At 40.2% G+C, this 12205-nt stretch overlaps 1 protein-coding gene across 1 annotated transcript in view; it reads right to left on the bottom strand.

Moving 5' to 3' along the window:
* Positions 1-12205, bottom strand: part of LOC122867860 (heparan sulfate glucosamine 3-O-sulfotransferase 3A1-like) — a 31870-nt gene that overhangs the window by 2336 nt on the left and 17329 nt on the right. The window lies entirely within an intron of this gene.

Genomic DNA, 12205 nt, shown 5'->3' on the forward strand with positions numbered 1-12205 from the left:
AGGAAGTGAGATATTTGTTTGACCTGCACTCCTGACTGAATGACAGGGAGCAACTGTTACAGTTGTACAACCGCTCTTATTAAAATAAACATTACAAGTGGATGAACTCAGGCTATGTCATCAAAAACTTTGAATCCAACCAATCAAGAATAACATTGGAAACAGTTTGTAGTAGTTTATTTATTTGATCTCTATCAGGTGTCTTTTTCTCCAAGCTCAATTAGCTGCCAAGAGGTGCGACCAAATGTTGATTTGCAGTCTTGGTGCAAGATCGCGCTCTGGATGTAAAGACATTTTTGTGGTGATAGTATGCAGATGGTACCTCAAGTGTTCCTTAATGAAGCCTGAGGGCTAATGAAATCAAGAAGGGGACTCCCCTGGGTCCATTTGAAAGGGGGTATTCTTCACTCTCATATGGTGCGAAAAGAGGAATGTCAGTCTCTGTACCTATACTATGGTAGTGCTGGTTATAAAATATTGATATTTGAGCTGAAAGGCCCTCTCAGCATAACTGATCACCTTCCTATTTCAACATTTCAATTTCTTGGTGAGAAATTAGTGTTTTTCTCCTCATAGAACTGTTCTTGTGGGTTAACATTGTGTTTATTTGAAACATGATTTGGGGTATTGCTCTGTTTGTAGGTTTTATAAACAGTTCCACTTGAGCAATCTGAACACACAGAGTAACTACTGTATAGTCATAGATTGGTATTCTAAATGTGTTCACCTCTATGAAATTAAATCCTAGTGATGAAAGTATACTCATAAGTCCCACCTCAAATATTTACACCAGTAAAGTTCAAATAGGCATGACCTGAGGTTATTGGCAAAATTTCCTGATGTGTGCTTGAGTCCTTTCTGCCATGAACTGACAAAAGGGATGGGAAACAAGCTAATCCATTCGGCCATGCCACCCCGCTTCTCCCACTACTCTTTCTCTGCTTTCCTTCTGCCCAGCTCCCTTCAGGACAGTGACCTTAAGCAAAGCGGGTAAAAGCAGCCCATGAATGATTAACGTGCACACCCTCTACCATTTAGAGCCTCTGCAGAATACAGTTTTAAAATTCACCAAAGTACAGAATGCAGGCGTCAATTATTCATCTGCTTGGCTAGTGCTGCTTAAAGCGAAGACTGGCGCTGACAAAGTGGCCCAGGTTGCTCCCGGGGTAGACGCAGTTTGCCGCCCGTGACAGAACTACTGAGACCCTAAAGGAGGGAGGTCCTCTGAAATTTCTGAAGACTGAAGAGTGCTCAATACTTCAATCTGTTGTTTATAGGACCATGCAGTGGCAAGCACTAGCATGTGTGATCAAAGTACAGCTTCTTCCTACCACCGAGTGTCTTTTTTTGATGTGATGGGCACCGTTTTTCTGCCTTGCAGAAAGAGGCTGGTAAACAATCATGCTCCGTTAAACATACACAGAATGAAATGAGACAAAAGGCACTGAGGCAAGGACAAGCTTTACACAAACAGACCGCATTTCTAAAAGACATCAGCTGTCATAATGAATCTGATGGCTGGTTTCACCAAGCGCTTTCCCACCAACAAGTCCTCCAAATTAAACACCAAATTAAATAGTTTGTAATTGCATTTTCTGATCTGATGGCCCTATCAGCAGGACATCATACAAATCACCATTACAAAAATAAAAGCATTTTCAGATCTAACAGTGCTAGGTTTGGTTAGGTTTAGGCAGAGAAATGACTTTTTGAAGAGTCAGGACTACTGAGGTGACAGCACGAGTGTGTCTTTGCCAGTTTTCCTTATGGTTGTTCCAGCCTTTAAAACAGCTGCCGATTGAGCTCAGCGTATGAAGTGAAATGGATCTAAAAGTCAATACCTTCAGGCCAATGTCAAAACACACCCCTATGTTATGTGGCTGAGTATTCTGAGTGGGTGTTCTTTGTGGGGAACAGATCACGAGGTCAGCACAAGGGGGACATGCAGGAGGTGGTCGATAAGAGCAAGAGCGGCAACACAGCTGCACTGATGTCTCGACATCCGCCTGTAACATTGACCATCACCTGACCTCCAGAGTCCTCTCAGTATCTGCGACCTCTCCTACAGCTGTGTAAAGAGGAACATGGACAAGGCTCCTTTCCTCTCACATTAGCTCTGCCCCATCGCCCCAAGAGTCCAGAGTGAGGCTGTATAATGGTGCTTTAAAACAAACCCAATGCCATCTGGGACTGCAAAGGCTACTAAGCTGACAAGTCAATAATAAAGAACACAGAGACTAATTATTGATAAATGGGGGATCCCAGACGCTAGCATGCAGATAGTCTTCCTGAGCCTCTTCCTGCCTATATTGGCAACATGCTGATTTGGGAACCACCAGACTTCTGAAACAGCCTGTACAGTAGTACCACAGCTTTATGATGCAAAAGAGAACATTATTGTTTTATGAAAAAGAAATGAGCCTGTACTAAAGGAAGCATCCATATTTGATGGCGCGCGTCAAGCTTGTTCTGTGGTTGATGCACTCACAGCGGTGGTGTGTTTATGCTAGGGAATTTTCAGGGTCAGCGAGGTATATGGTATGGTGTGAAACATTAAGACAGCCATGTTTGGAAGTCCAAGGAGGTCATAAAGCACTCGTGTATTCAGGTTGAATTTTATAGTTATTGGGAGAATGGTTCCGGGTTCATCTGTAGAGTGCAGTCATATGAAACAGATACTGGTTAAACGCCATTTTTTTCTGTATCTTAGGCAAATAAAATTTAAACATACATACTACATTACATACTTCATTTTCAAACTTTTCAGCTTTTTCAATCCCCAACCCACGTTGCCTCAAGTTACGTCACTTTAGACAATTTATTAGACTTTGCGCAGCTCCCTCAGGAGCCACAAATGGCTTTATACAACTTTTTTCACATATGGAATAGTACTCCCCATGACCTGTAAATGGACTTTGATATGCAAAAGCGGCTCACTTCCTCTTTAATATAAAGTATGTCAAAAATCACAAGTTCCCAGAGCCCAAGGTGACGTCTTCAAATTGTTAATTTTGTCCGACCAACAGTCCTGTGGGAGAATTTGAGGTTGACTAAGGGGTTTATGGGTGAATATAGAATTTATAACACTTTGACTTAATTATGGTTTCACAAAGGAGGCCCCAGGCCCTGTGATTATGTTGTTTTGGGTTATGGGGCACTAGATGTTTCTATCATAAGATAGAAGTGTCCCAGAAGTCTCTGTTCTTCTTATACTGATAACTTGGGGCAGAGACAGTCTCTTTCTTTGTCTCACCTTTAGATGATGTAACCTGTAAACCACCTGGATCTGGTCTGACTGTCCTTGGGTCTCTTTCGGATCAGGTCTCATTCAAAAATGTATTTATGCACGTCACACTCGGGTAGGTTTTTAGAAAGGGCTCATTTTGGATTGGTTCCAAAGTTTTGGACCTGTGAAGACCTCTAAAGCAAAGCGTTAGATTTGAGGAGTTATCACCAGTAACTTTTTGGCATTTTTGCCAGACAAATTAAATTACTGATTCATTTTCTGTCTACCAACTAATCAATTAAGTGACTAATGCACACTAATGTTATACAAATAAAGAACTTCATTTCTCAACGTTCAAGTTTTAGTTGGGCAAAGGAGTAAGGAACACTTGGTTTTACAGTAAGTGAACCACACTGGGGTATTTCTTTCAGAAGCATGCAGCGCTTTCGAATTAAACTTTATTGGCAGGGTAGGTGATGTAACAGATCACAAACCATCCAAGTGCTTGATATTTACTGCAGTTCCAGATTCTGCTTTGATGTCTTCATCGCACTGCTAAAATACGACTCCCTAAGCACACTGATGCATGAAACACAGGCAGCGGGATCCACTCATGAAACAAGACACACACCAAAACCGAAATAAGAAACACAGCACATGAACCCTGGCCTCCCTTTAAATCAAATACACTGCTTTGGCATGCATTTAAGTAATGGAAAGAAACAAGAAAAAATATTTAGGATGACTAAGAAGTTTAGAACATAACAAACAGCTTGTGTAAATGACAGAACATAACGCATGTTGTAATTGTACGTCATTCCTCTCATATGGAACTAACTAGCTGGAAAAGGATGCCAGGACTTATTCAGGCAGCTCTATTTCCTATTAAAAAACAAATCACAGTAACGTGCAGTACATCACTCAATGCGTCCTTTGTAGGCTCGTCTATAAAGTAACCACTTTGGAATAAAGGGCCTGACGCATCACTGCTTTCGTTTCCCTACTGAACGAATTATACTCGCAAACCAACTCAACTCTGCCCTTATATACAAGCTGTGAGTCATGTCTTCCTAGTATATAAATGCCAAAAAAAGTCTGACTGTGCCATAAGGTCTTATTTATTGCAAATCGGGCGCATGCATAATATGACAACATGACATATGAATTAGGTAGGAGTAAAAAACTAACAAGTGATTAGCTCTGAATGGGCCATTTCCTGGTGTTATCTTGGGCCTTTTAGAAAGGAGCTTGGGTCTGGGCCAATGTCTGTCAATTGACGGGAGTTGTAAAGACATAGAGGCAAGTGGGCATGAGTGCTGTCCACTTCTCCCCCACAAGCCTTTGATTCATTTTTCCTCTTCCAGCAGGGAGCCCTGGCAGGCATAACTACACTCCCACAGTGTTCCCCTGCCACTACCACCAGATAATAATCTTGTAATTGGCTCAATATTTCTGCTGTTTGCAGGCAAAGCAAAGTCCAGCGCCGCTCTTGGTGGCTTGGACTCACCAGATATTTTCCAGGTCAGTGGATGCTAGCGGAGGTCAGAGAGAAAGGAGGAAGGGGGGGGGGGGGTTAGAGTAATGGCTGCTGTGCAGTGAGGGGAAAGCCCACTCCTCTGAGCTCAGAGCTTTACTGCTCTGCCAACCTTGTGCAACAACACAGCCCTTAACCTGCCCTGCGGGCTGAAATCAACGACAGCGCTGTCGCACATAAAGGCACGCAAGAAGAAACATGATGAAATTACTCTGGGATTTCCATGGAAACACTAATGAATGACAAAATGACATGTTTGCTATAAACTGTAATCACATTTTTTAGGGGTGGGCAGTGGGCAGGGATTACAGGTGTGACCTTCCCAGCAGCTCAGTCCCAGTAAGGATAATCCTTCGTTTTATGATCCCGACAGTCTCAGTCCTCCAAGATCAGCCAGCCTGACATTTTTTTCCTCCACTGGATCCTCATGAACTATGTCACCTTTGCCTGCACACCTGCACTTTACAGTTCTAAATCCTCCCCCCTCCTGGACAGCTAAGTACTCCTCCACCATGGCTACACATGATTACTGCCGTCTGAATCTCACAGCTTCCATAACACAATTAAGTATTTTGAGTTTTCTGTTGTTGGCCATTTAAATCCAATCAAATCAGGGACAAACAGTGTGCAGGATTTCATTTCCACCAAAGGCTACTTCTTGTGATTTTCACACATTAGTTCTTCCTCCCTAGTTGAAGATGTGTCAATCATTAAAAATCACCTATTGTTGCCTTGGCTTGTAATGAAAGCTTGCATGCTCTCAGCTCCCTTTGGTTTTGGTACATAAGTAGAGCCTTGTTTTAAAGGAAAAACTCAAACTGAACTCTATTTTTCATTATTGTTCATCATACTGATCTATTCTGACCAAATTCTACATATAACTACATACACTTTGCATGCCTTGGTTCATATGTGGCTAACTGGTCCAATCCCAAAAAACCCCCCAAACAAATCACTTCTTTGATCACTTTGATCTTGATCAAAATCATTTGAGATGATGAAGGTGGGGACATTAATAAAAATAAAAATAGATGGAGTCTTGCTTTGTTAAGAATACAGAACCTAGTTCTTTTATTAATGAAGCAAAAGCACTTTGAGTTAAATAGAAATTATCCAAGGTGGGTTCTTGGAATTAAAGAGTGAAATCAGAGTGGTACATGGGAACTGTAGGGGGTAGGAAGCAATTTTGAGAGACATTATTACAAGATAAGATTACAAGATAAGAGAGTTGTCTATTCTTGGAAAACAACATGGGAGGACAGGGTCTACTGTTTTCCTCTGGGAAATGACATGGTTTTGATAAAGAGTAAGTAGGAAAGGAAAGAAATCCTGCATGACACTGGGGACACATAAGATAACAATGTCACTGTGGATGAAAAACTGAAAAAGTCAGCTTTTAAATAACAGGAAATTCATTGTCAGATTGATGATTAGGTGTGTTTCAAATTAGACAAAAAGGATGTAAATGGGTTTCAAAAGCTTGTGGTGGTTCTGTCTGGGAGGAGAGCAGGAAATTAGACTGGAAATGAAAAAAAGTTAAACCTCAGTGTCATTAATAAAACAACTTTGTTAAAAACGTTCTAGTGATGTTAGAAGACAAAGACAAGTGGGAAACTTTGTGGAAGATAAAGCCTTCTGTCCTCCCTTAGGCCTAGATGGAAGGAAAAACAATAAAGGAAAGTTAATCAACAACACAAGAGTAGATTGGGGAAAAGCAACATTGAAAGTTGTGTTGTCTATTCTCATTTGTCTTAAGATTCAGTCCCATTGGCTATAAGATGGTGAAAGCATTCAAAGACTTTTCTATCCTCAAACACAAGATTTGAAAAATAGTGCTGGCCTGTTGCCATTACAATTAATCTCAGCTGAAATGTATGGCTACACTCGGAAAATGTCTATTTTTTTATATACACTCAAATATTAGAGACCTCATAAATAATGTCTGGAAAGAAAAAATAATCAGACTTATGCGATTTCTTACCGGGTGAACTTGATTATAAATGGAGTACAAGAATAATATTGTATCATACACTGTAGTAAAAACATTTTTTTTCATGAAGTCTTGTATAAATAAATCTCTCTGCTGGACACTCGCCTTACCACTGAGCACTGAGTTTTTCCTCTCTTTTTCTTTGCATACAAGGGCTATGCGATTTAGTAAAAGCTTAGCTTTGCGGTATGTTCTTATAAATTTATCAGCAGTGTTTTTAACAGAATCCTTCTTTTTTCTTTGTTGCTGAGTGTAAGCCCCGATTTATTGCGTAAGGGGGAAAAATAAGCTTTATCTTTAATGGCAACTTGCTTGTGAATTATTCACCCTCTCTAACTGTGGTGGAAGACAGAGGGAGGCAAAGAGGCTGGATTCCAGCCATCTGAAGCCTTTTACACATCAACTAGCAGAGTCCGCTCACTTCCAGATCCAGACAGCATATCAGCAGAGAGGACGGGGGGTGAGGTGTGCAGTGGAGTGAGAGTGATGAGGGACAGAGAAAGAGAGAGAGATTCAGAGAGAGAGATCAAAAATAGAAAGAAGAAAGAAAACAGATACAGTCAGAAATATCCCATTTACAACTGGCATTTTATACGATTATATAATTCTTTCCCAAAGTAGTTTTTAAAGGATAATTCTGACAAGAAACACAAGTGGTCAGATGATCATGCAGATCTTAAACAAACCTCCAAGTCAGCCAAACTTATTTGGAGGAGAAAATGAAGGTGAATGGTAAAATTACTACCCAAACTGTCTGTCCTTGACATCCATCACAGTTTACAAACTGACTTCCTGGTTTAACTTTGACCTACTGTACTTACCGTAGTTGGGCGCACACATTTTTCATGTACAATGAGGGATTATTAATTACAAGTTTTTCCTCCAAATAAAGTTGTTTAGATAGTCTGGCTTGTAAACAAGCTGTCTGATCGCTGTGTTTCTTTGCTGTAGCGATGTCACAGTGTTCTCAGATCTCCGAAATGACTATAGTGAGAAAAATGTTATCATAATCGATGGCCAACTCTACTATAATAACTCTACTAAGTTTTAATAAACCAGAATCTATCTATTTTTTAATCCTTTCGTAAAAAGTCCAAGTCAGTCAAGTCTCTCGGAGGAAGTCACAAGTGGAGTCACAAGTGTTGTTTCAGGCCTGACTAATGCTTACCATGTCCATGGAACTAGTTCTAGTGGTAATACATTTCAATGGAACTTTTACAAATTAAGAAGACTACAGACATGCTAGCAGCTCTGTGAGCTGTACTTAGGCACAGCAGTGCTTTAAGCTAAATGCTAATGTCAGCATACTAACAAGCTCACAATTACAATGCTAACATGCTGATGTTTAACAGGTACAATGTTGACCATGTTCACCATCTTAATTTAGAGTGTTAGCATGCCAACATTTGCTAATTAGTACTAAACAGCTAATTCGTTTTTCAGGTATTTGTCCATAAACCAAAGTATTGAACTAAATTAAAATTGTGACTTGACGATGACACTGATGAAATGTTAGATAATCACCAAAGTTAAATTTCAATTTCATTCAATTCATCCTGAGGGGGACATGAATGTCTGTAAAAAATGTCATGGCAATCCATTCAATAGTTGTTGAGACATTTCACTCAAAACCACAAATGCCAACCTCATGCTGGTGCTAGAGGAAAAGTCAGGAAATCACCAAAATCAGCAGGCTCCATCCTCTGGGGACCATGAATGTCTGTACTAAACTTCATGGTAATTCATCCAGTGGTTGTTGAGATATTTAAGTCTGTAGTGGTAAACCGACCGACCAACCAACCATCAGTGATGTCCCTAGCCAGGATGTTACCGTGGCTAAAAAACAAAGGTTTATGAATTATAAAAATACGTGGCGTCCAATGTGGTTTAGAGAAATAGTTCTATTTTACACCTGCCCGGGTGGTTTGAGCAATTGAATTTAAATCTGTCCACAATGCTGCTTTGTGGCATTAACACCTGGATTTTCATGTGGAAAGGTGCAATTGCATTGACATGTGATCACTCGAGATGCATTTCAGTGGCAGGTGTAAAATGTGGTGAGAGTAAGGCAAGTAAAAGCCTGTGTCCAAATTAGCTGAGACGCGGAACCGATTCTGATTATGGCCTGGAGAGTCTGAAAACCCACACAAACTGAAAGCAAGCCAGCAGAGATGAGGCTATATTTTTTAAACCAAATTACTATAAGACCTAACCACTAAATATAACCCAAACCATAGCTCTGTATTGTATCTAATGTCATCACATAGGGTGTATGTGGGGTGTGGAGTGGACTCTCAGACACAGCGCTCACATTACTTTTTCATATTTCTCTGACCCACTTGTTCAGAGTTACATGGAGTTTCAGACAGAGCATGTGGAGATGGCACTTCAATGGGATCGGCTTTGATAACAGCTTAATGCTATTTTTCTTTTTGCCAAGTCAGTTTTTAGGGTCTCAACAGCTTGTGGGAGATAAGACACTTAAACTAGGGTTTAATACCAAAGCTCATTTTCAAGGTATTGTGTTTCTTCAATGTGCACTTATATACTGAAGGTGGCTTCATTAGGAAATTTCAAGTGGTCTTTATATAGCCCTCCTTATCCTTTCTCTATAGTTTCTAGTACTGAAATAATCTGAGGAAAAAAAATATTCACAGAGAACCACTCGCCTCAAACGGGAACCATTTCAATGGGTACTTAAATTCTACATTTAAGCCTGATTTGAATACAAAAAAATAAAAAAGCCCTGTGTCAAATGCATGAGAGCAAAATTAAATGTGAATTTGTTCAGAGCCAAATGGAAGGCTTTGAGGGGACTGCTCTGCGATAATTACCCATGACAAAAGGCTAGGGCTTTTGTCTTTGGGACCATTACCATGGTGATTTTCAAGCTGCTGAAACATTCAATATAAACATTTCAGTCTGGTGAATATGCCACATAGACTGTCACTAAAAAAGATATCTGTTATGAGCCACATTTCTGCTGGCACAGATCTGCGCCTCCACTGCTGCTGCTGCTGTTGTTGTTGAGAGAAGAAGCAACTCAAATATTAGAGCTCAGAAAAAGACAAACGCTTGTGATTTAAAAAATATAAAGGCTAAAGTCTGATAACTAAAGCCCAGTTTCAGATCCTTCTACGAACACAAAATGATGGGCTGGCAAAAAGACTATCCCTCCCCCCCTCCTCTCTTTGTAGACTGAGAGACACCGGAACGAGCAGTCCTGAACATTTCTCCTCAGCTCAGTGTGGTGATATTGATTTCACCAGCAAATGCTTAAACCATTTGACATTTTCTCTTTTTATTGGAGTGAAAACTCCCAAATGTTCAGCCTATTGTGTACGTTAGTGTACTGTACTTTCATTTTTCTCCTTAAGGGATTGTCAATCCAGGAACAGCTCCACAAGGACATGATGGTGTTTTTTAGAGGTTCTCTTCTATTCCCCTGTCTTGTTTATGAGGAAGAGAAAGCTGTCTGCACTGCCACATTCCTTAGCTCTTCCTCTATGATCTAATATGTATTCTGATAGGCAGCTTATTAAATACAGTCTTGTAAAATCAGAGATGAAGATTTCATTATAGTTATCAGTGCAAGGAAAGGTGAGCAGATTCAAGAAGACGTCTTATATACACAGAAAGCATTTGGTCATTAAACTCTTGGAAACATTCTTAAATGCTACTGTTCTCTAGTGTGTTAAAAGTATGGCCACAACTAGGAAATGCATCTAGTGCACCAATACAAGACAGTATTTATCATGCAGCAACATGTATGTCTCTTGTATTCTTAAGTTAAAACCTGTGTAATTAATTTTGTCAGTGTAGAATATGTCCTTATCAGGCTTTGCTCCATTAACCTATCCTGCAATAAACACCTCGAGACAGTGGGGCAGTGATAAATCACAGCTTATTTCAAACTCAAATGAACAATCAACAATTCTGAGCCACTTTTTTTCCTGAGCAATTTAGTTTTTGCTTGCATCTGTTTTGCATTATACTGTAAGAGGCATAGCAGTAGGACTTGCTATGGCTTGTGTTTCACCAGAACGGTCGACTAGCATCTAGCAGGGAGCTCCTGTAAAAATTAGTGACTTAGCGTCATGGTTACCTCAAGGGAGGATCATTTAAGAAGTTTTCCCAGTTGTGTACCATTGACAGTAAAGATAAGGCTGCAACTATTCTATTTTCTTTCGTCAGAAAAATTCCACGAAAAGAGCAAAACCAACAACATGTTAGTCTGTCTCTCAATACTTTGACCTCCAAATCCTGTCTGTCAGCCCCAAGCCCATTGGTTCCTATTGAAGACGTAATATGTGAAAGTCCCATTACAGTCAGTCACAAATATAGTCAGTCAAAAAGGCTCTGTAATTTCCTAAAAACAGCTGGGCACTGTAGTGTTTTGCGAAAGTTACTCAAACAGGAGGAAACAGTGGATTTCTTGGGGACTATTTCTGCGGTGGATTAATATCCATTTGGCGCTCTAGTGAGTATTTATTGCAGCAGGATGGTGTATGTGGGATTGCTTCCAGATAAACTACAGTCCCTGTGTTCATCGCAATCAAGGAACATGTCACCCAGTGTAATGGCGTGGCTCGTAGATGTTTTAAACAACAATGGAGCTCTATAGAACAAAGGAATAAGGTATGTCAGGCTTTGGCTACATAGACAATACTTTTTAGTAGGATCAATTTATTGTTGGTTTTGGGCTTTTCCTGGAATTTGTTGACAATAAGAAAAACAGAGAATTTTTCTAGCCTTATTTTTTAACCAGAGGTGAAGACAGAGGTTAATCTCTAGAAAACAAAAAAAAAAGAGCGATTTGGGGATTCAATCCAGGGGAGTGAGAAAAGGAAGGACTTGGAACAAATGAGGAAGAGCTGTGTTTGTGTGGTTGCTGCTACATTATAAATTAGACTGTGTTTATCACATCACTTTAACCACACAATGCACATTTCCACAAGATGAAAAGCTTGTGGAGATGATGTCATGTGCATCCTCAAAACCAAATCTTAAGAACGTCTGCTGTAATCTTCAATGCACTGATAATAATACAGTGGCATAACTGCATTCAAAATCACAATGTCACAATTAAAGTAAGAACTTGACAGGTTGAAAGCCCAAGTCTGAGTCTCCTGGCACACTTCTGATAGCTCTGACTGTAAACCGCCTGGGATTTTCTAAAATAGAACAACTTGTGAAAAGGAGTCATTGTCCTGTTCAAATTTAAGCATATAGACAAGCCAAAATTAGTCAGGTAGTATCTTAGCCAACAGAGCTGGAGTAGACGGGCTGGCACATCTTCTCACTGTGAACTCGGAACATCATTGTATTTTACTCTCAGACATTGCGGACTACCTCACAGCAGCGAGCCGGTGTCAGGTTCAGCTGCCATCATGCTGAATTGCATTACAGTTTTTACTTTCTTACAGTACTTTGTCTCAGGACCTATAGGCAGCAG

Source organism: Siniperca chuatsi, linkage group LG20 (assembly GCF_020085105.1).
Source record: "Siniperca chuatsi isolate FFG_IHB_CAS linkage group LG20, ASM2008510v1, whole genome shotgun sequence".
Classification (NCBI taxonomy): domain Eukaryota; kingdom Metazoa; phylum Chordata; class Actinopteri; order Centrarchiformes; family Sinipercidae; genus Siniperca; species Siniperca chuatsi.